Genomic DNA, 6,897 nt, shown 5'->3' with positions numbered 1-6,897 from the left:
GCAGGCACGAATATACGAAGGAAATTGTATTTATTGATTGAGAATGTTGTAACTATCTCATGAATGTAGTAAAAGCCCCATTTTTGTGTTTGTATTTCTCGGCTACAAGCGAGAACGCCTCCCTTTTTCAAACGATTTGGCTTGATTTTGCTTTTCAATGAATACTCATGTTTTGCTGTAATTTCATAGGCATGCGTTATGCGCAACCAAAAAGGCGAGAAAATCCATAAAATATGAAGGCATAGGAAATACGAGTTCAAAAAAATTTGTACACTGAGGCGAAACGAAGGAGCCAAAAAATGAGAGTCTAATGTTTTATAAAATATATATTTGCATGCCTAATTTCAAGCGTCATCTAATACAAAATTGTTTCCGACTAGGTTTTAAGGAAACATGACGGCATTCATTTGCAAGAACAATGCAGCCATTTACTTAAAATACTTCTTAAAAGCTTCATCGTATAGTTAGTCGTAGTTGATACACAAAAAGTGTATACTTATATTTTAGTTAAACTTCCCTGGCCAATTTTGTGAGGCCCACACGACATTTGTATTTACCATCAATAAACTTGAAAATACGGAACCTCATTAATGCACTTGCGTGCACATACGTGGTTCGCGAAATTTTGATACTGTGGCCAAGAAGCTATTTTTTGTCAATCATATCACGCTGTGTACAAACATGCAAACGGACATGGTTGCGGTAGGCGTGTTTAGTGTAGTTAGGTGCATTTTGAGACCACACAGTTGCCGTATGGTCACTGGTGTTCGCTCGTTTTGGCAGAAGTAGTTGTTATTGAAGCTCCTTACTAAATCGGTGTAAATCACTCTGGCGGCGCGACCATGAATCAGGCAATGCATGGATTAATGCATATAGAATGAGACTCAACTTTCACTTTATCATCGGATCACTTACGCTCACACGAGAGATTCGGCAAGCTTGGGCTTCATGATATATGTTGTTCTACCTTTTAATTTAGTAAAAAAGCGGAAAATAAATTTGTTATGGTCACTGCAATAAAATGAATGTCGCAGAGGATCACTTTAATGATAAAATTAAGATGAGAAGGTAAGGAGGGATTGAGCTGTTGGACGGGCTTCATATACGTATGTTTATGTATGAAATAACACAATAAAAGTACAAAAAAAAGACGACACGAGCGAATGAACAGAACTGAACGCGTTTAACAAAGAAAACTAAAAGCAAACGAAAACTTACGTTTAACAATGAAGTCCGCGGGAGTCGTCGGGAAGCAAGGTTTCCACAGACGCTTTCAAGGGCAGGCCGAGTCGTTACCATAGTCGCTGCAGTCGTCGAAGTAATTTTTATCGTCGCTGTCACCGCTGCATGGCCCGCGATCTCCGCTACGAGTGGCATATAGGACTTCTCGGTAAGAACTTGTACAAATACATAAACACCCAGGAATGCGCACTTGGGAACGCCCGCTGGCGTAGAACAATTGGCAGTGCAACGAATGGGTAATGCGGAAGTGGTCGGTTCGGCTCCCACCGGCGGCAAGTTGACTTCTTGTCCACTTTAATTTTTCTTTAACTTATCGTTTTCTGCACCTTGATTAAAACTACAAACATTTTCCCCGGTGGCTTTTCACCGGCTAACTGCTTCCGACTTACAAGAAGCCCACACACCAGCTTCGTCTTAGCGCCTTTATCTGAAGCTTCGTTTGAACTAGTGAACAGCGATAAGGTCTGGAACCAGGTGATGGTTTCGTGAGTGACATGTATAAATGTTTATCAACAGAATGTTGAACTTTCTTTGACCATTGTTCATCCCTCTTTCAATGCCATCATCATCCCATATGAAACCTTTATGTCCCCGTTCCCCCTCCCCCTGTGCAGCGTGCGCAGGCTAGAGAGGGCTAGCTCAGGCCGACCTCTCGGCCTTCTTTCAAATAAGTTATCTCTCTCACTGGCGGTATTGCCTGTTGTCTTCATGTGTTTGTGACTAACAAAAATCGCCCCCCCCCCCCCTTTACCCCTCTTTTTCTCGTGTACTCCATGTGTACCATTCCGATATTTAAAAGTGAATGTTTCCGTAGTTCTTCCTTCCAGTTTGTGGGCTGTACCATTCGCGGTGACTTAGCGGATATGGTGTAGCGATGTTAAGCACGAGGCCATGGTATGAAATCCCGGCCGCGGCGGCCACATTTCGATGGGGGCGAAAATCAAAAAACGCCCGTGTTCCGTGCAATGGGGGCACGTTAAAGATCCCCAGGTGGTCGAAATTATTCCGGAGTGCCCCACAACGGCGTGTCTGATAATCAATCATATCGTGGTTTTGGTACGGTAATTGGCTTCCCAAGTCCCTTTCGGAGAGTCGCGCCTCCCACCACCAATTGCTGAGTGTGTCGCGGCGAGACAGCGGGTGCCGGACGCTGCGTTCAATGGTAAGTTATGCGTTCGCGTGTCGGGGTGGAGACGCCCAACGGATATCTGTCGCTGTGCTTGTCGGAGAAAAATTTGTGGTGTCTTCCCCGAACATTGTGGTTGCGGGCTGTCTTGCCGAGTAGATGCAAGCCTCCCCCTTCTATACTTACTGCCACACAACCACACTACCCACTACCTTGCTTCGAGGTGAGGTTTGGTCTCCATGGATGGCATCACAATGCTGTCGTGGTTTACCATTTTACCTTTTTTTGCGGTATGGCGCCCGTTACGTATTTTTGAGTCGGGGGGGGGGGGGGGGTGAGGATAACCTGGGCAGCGAGGAGCATGGTGAACATCGAGAATGGTCAATACAAAGCAGCGAATGAAGGGCGAAAAAATCACTAGACCATCCCCTGTCCCTGATTCCAGCGTTCGAGAACACTGTCTCGTACATGAAAGTTTATTTCATCATCATCATTCCCTCCCCCGTCGAGGAAAAGGGGGTAATCGAAGCCTGTGTGTTTCTTCGGTGTTCCTCAGGACGAATTGCACTGACGAGGAAAACGTTGTGCTCGAACCACAGCCGGTCACACGCACCGCAGCAGGCTCCGAAGTTCCGGTTAAGAAACCGGCGTTGAAACATGGTCGTCGCCCCGGGGAAGTTTGCGCTAGCGTTGCCGAGGCGTGCACCACCGTTGTCTAGTTCCTGGAGGGCTGGACGACGCAGACGTTTGGCCTCAACATTGCGCACCCGCAACTCGGGGTCAGCGGATCTTCACTGACGTTTTGCCTCAAGATCGCGCTCCCGCAACTCAGTGTCCACGGCTTTTCGCTGACGTTACACCTGGGCGTCGGAAGCCCTCACGCTAGTATCGCCACGTCGACGACGAGCCCTTTCACTAGCGAGTTCGCCCGCCGTTTCTCAAACGCAGCCTGCTCCACGGAGGAACGCACCACACGCGGCCTTCCCATCCGCCCGCCAAAACGCCAAAACTGATCTGAAACGAGGGAACCCCGGCGGAGCGCGCGCCTAACCCCTTTCCTTCCTTTTCCCTCCCCGCGAAACACCAAACGACCCTGATTGGTGGCGCGTGTCACGTGATCCGGCGCCGGTGCCGCTTTCCCCGCACTTGCTCTTTGTTTCTTTATTTCTTTATTCTTGTCCGTGGCTCATACCCGCATATGCAATGCGGGTATGCGCCACACGTGAGTTTTTGCGTTACTACAACGCCACCGAAGCTTGTGAGCCAATACAATCTTCGCTTGAAAACTCGAGCACACACTGGCTCGTAAACGAGAAGCGTGGCAGCATCGATACGCTATGATGAGGCACTAGCGGTACTGCACCGTGTCGTTTGCAGGTGCAAACAGGTACTTTCAGAAACACTTCATGTAGGGCGAGCTCGGTTCGATGCCTGGCGTGCAATAGAGTTTCGTTTCGATCGACCTTGTCTGCGGTGCCGGATCGCCACACGTTTAAGTAGACAGAGGCATTTCTTGGTGAACACGTGGCCATCTTTGAGCGATATAGTTGAAAATTTTGAGAACTGTGTCTCTTGTATACACCTATGAAGCATTCGCTTGAAGCTATTTCCACAGCACGTTGCATTAGCATAATTTTTTTTCTTGTCGCTTTTCACCCTTACATCCCATGAGTGCTTCAAATTTATCAACGGTATAAGCAAAAATGTTGTCCTCGGCACACTGTATCCCACAAGCTCTAAATTGAATACATGGAAGCAAGAATGCCTACACCTGACCGACTTCAATAGGCCTTGTGAAGGCTCAGGCTGCCGACACAGTTATGGTGTTGTCATTTAAGAATACTTACACGGCAGAAAACCATGTAGAAAATTTCACGCAGACTCGCAAATACTTCTTTTTATATCGGGAAGAATGCTGCTGCATAATTGAAGAGAATGTGCAATGTTAACAAAAGTTTATGTCTCAGTGCGCTTAAGTGTTCATGTGTTAAATGCGTAATAAAAAGTCCACGTTCTTACTCTTAGTGTTCATTGCATCTTTTCTACGGGTATTAGCCGTGAAGTAGTAAGGGGAAATGATTCGTAATACGTCTTAATATAAGGAACTACTGTACAATTCAATAACATACACAAAGAAAAAAGAAGAGAATATTTATTTTTCCGGAAAATCTGACCACCGGTTTAGCCATAAAATGATGTTTCAGTTAAGTTGTTGGTAAAAATGTACTGATCTTGAAGGGCACGTACTTTTAGGAACGCATTTGATTACGCTGAAGAACAAACGTCAAACATACCATGGTCCACTCCAGAACTACAACATTTTTGTATTCTATTCAAAAGTTGTATTGTGTTCTTTATTTTTTTTTTTTCATTCGAAACATCAACCACAGAAAACCGCTTGTCATGGTGTGAGAACACGAAAAATTAGAAAAGAAGGCAAATGACCTTATCCATAATAACTCACTGTAGTCGGAGTTTGACCACATTTTTATCTTCCGTCAGCGAAGATATCAGCGAGGACAAGCACGAGACTATTATGAAATGCGTGCTGCATGTGAACGTGACGGACGAAGAAGAAGGACTTTCGAAGCTCAGGTGAGCTTTTTTGAAGGCTTCACTTTTATGATTGTTGTATGGTAAACAAGTGTCGCTCTAATTGTACCTTCATTTTGCATTGAATACCCGCACAGATGCTCAGGCATTTTCTTTCTTTGTAGATAGAAGTTGCTTCACGCTTCTTGGAAATGAGATCACTGAAGTCTGCACTTCGTGCAAGATTACGTAAAGCTTATCTCTATAATGCTATATACATTAATTCTTATATACCGGGTGTTCAAACGTAAGCTTTACGGAATTTTGAAAAATCGCCTGTGGCAGATGGCATAATTCTTATCATTGAGTTGGAATATTCGATGAACAGGATATTTGTAGCACGAGAACTCGATACAGATATTCAACTAAAAAAATCAATAATTAACTTGTTAGTTATATATTTATGACACATATTGCAATTTACGAATTGTAACACCTGAGCTTGTCAGGCGTATCCACTCGGAATGCATTTCCAGAATAAAACCAGTTTGGAGATATGCGCCATCAAACTCGCCGTAAAAATGCACTGTTGTTCCACTTACTTTTTTACCAAAATGCTGTTTTATACATTGAAGCACAAACGTAACTGGAACGCCCATGTATTTCGTCCCACACTTTGGGAAATATATCTCGAAACTTGGTGTCATCGGGGAAATTCATTTCAAGTGGATGCGTCTTGCAAACTCACCGGCTACAACTCGTAAAATGCAATATGTGTCGTAAGGTAATCAACTAAGAATCTCATTAGTTAATTTTGGTTACTTAGTTGAATATGTGCTTCGATGTCTCGTGCCACTAATGTCCGCCTCATCGAATAGCCCTGCTCCGCGATAAGAATTAGGCTACCTGCCACAGGTGATTTTTTTTAAATTCCGTAAAGCTTAAATTTGAACACCCGGTAGGTGAATCGACAGAGTACAGTCGTGAGCAATGTAAGAGGGAACACCGCATTCGTTTTTATGCAAAGATTCGTTGTAATGTTCGAGTTTCATTCGGACATGGTAATATGTGTCAAGTAGCTGTCCCACTAAAAATTTGTTCTAATTTATACATTTTATGCGGGCTATTTGTGATTTTCCAGTCAGATTCTTGGATATAAGCTTCTGATCGCGGTGCGATTCTACGGCGCCGGAACGTTTCAGGTTGTCACCGGGGACCTCGTTATTGTAAATAATTTAATTAATGCGCGAAAAGAGCTCCAGGAGCAGGGCGCGTTCTTCTTCGGAAAAGTTTTTCTTTTTTTTCCATTGTCCGCGCGGGTTGAAAACACACAACACACACGCACACTACGCACAAGTGAACAGGTCACTTAGCGCAAAAAAAAAAAAAACAGACACAGGCAAGGAGACAGACAAGCGCTTGTCTTGGTCTCCCTTTCCTGTGTCCGAGTTTTTTTTTTTTTTTATGGCGCTAAGTGACTTGTTCAGTTATGGAAAACCAACTAGGCCAACAATTAACTATTCTACGCACAAACACAGCATGTTTTAAGCAAAAAAAAAAAAAAAAAAAAGCCGGGACGGCGATGCACATAACGGCAGTGGCTGCGAGAACCGATGTGCACTTGTGGCCAGACGAGTTTGAGTAAAGCGCTAAAAACAAATATTGCTTTGTATTTTACTGAGCTAAATGCACGGGCAAGCACTGCCTCATTTATATCCACATTACTTAGCTTCAAAAAAAATTTTTTTTCACGACTAAACCGATCGCACAACTAAATTATTTACGTATCCTAGACACCAGACGACATACCTGACCCGAAAAGTGTTACTTTCGAAAGTGATACTTAGTGCCGTTTTTGAAGTATACTCTCCCAAAACTTTCCTAACACTTGTACATTTCCCGCACTTATTCACGCCCTACTTAAGTTTCGTTTGCGAATACGGGCCTATGTTTGTGTAAAGGATGTTGACAAACGCGGGAGGCCATCAAAAGTAATT

Source organism: Dermacentor silvarum, chromosome 8 (genome assembly GCF_013339745.2).
Source record: "Dermacentor silvarum isolate Dsil-2018 chromosome 8, BIME_Dsil_1.4, whole genome shotgun sequence".
NCBI lineage: Eukaryota > Metazoa > Arthropoda > Arachnida > Ixodida > Ixodidae > Dermacentor > Dermacentor silvarum.
Note: the sequence above shows the minus strand (reverse complement) of the source record.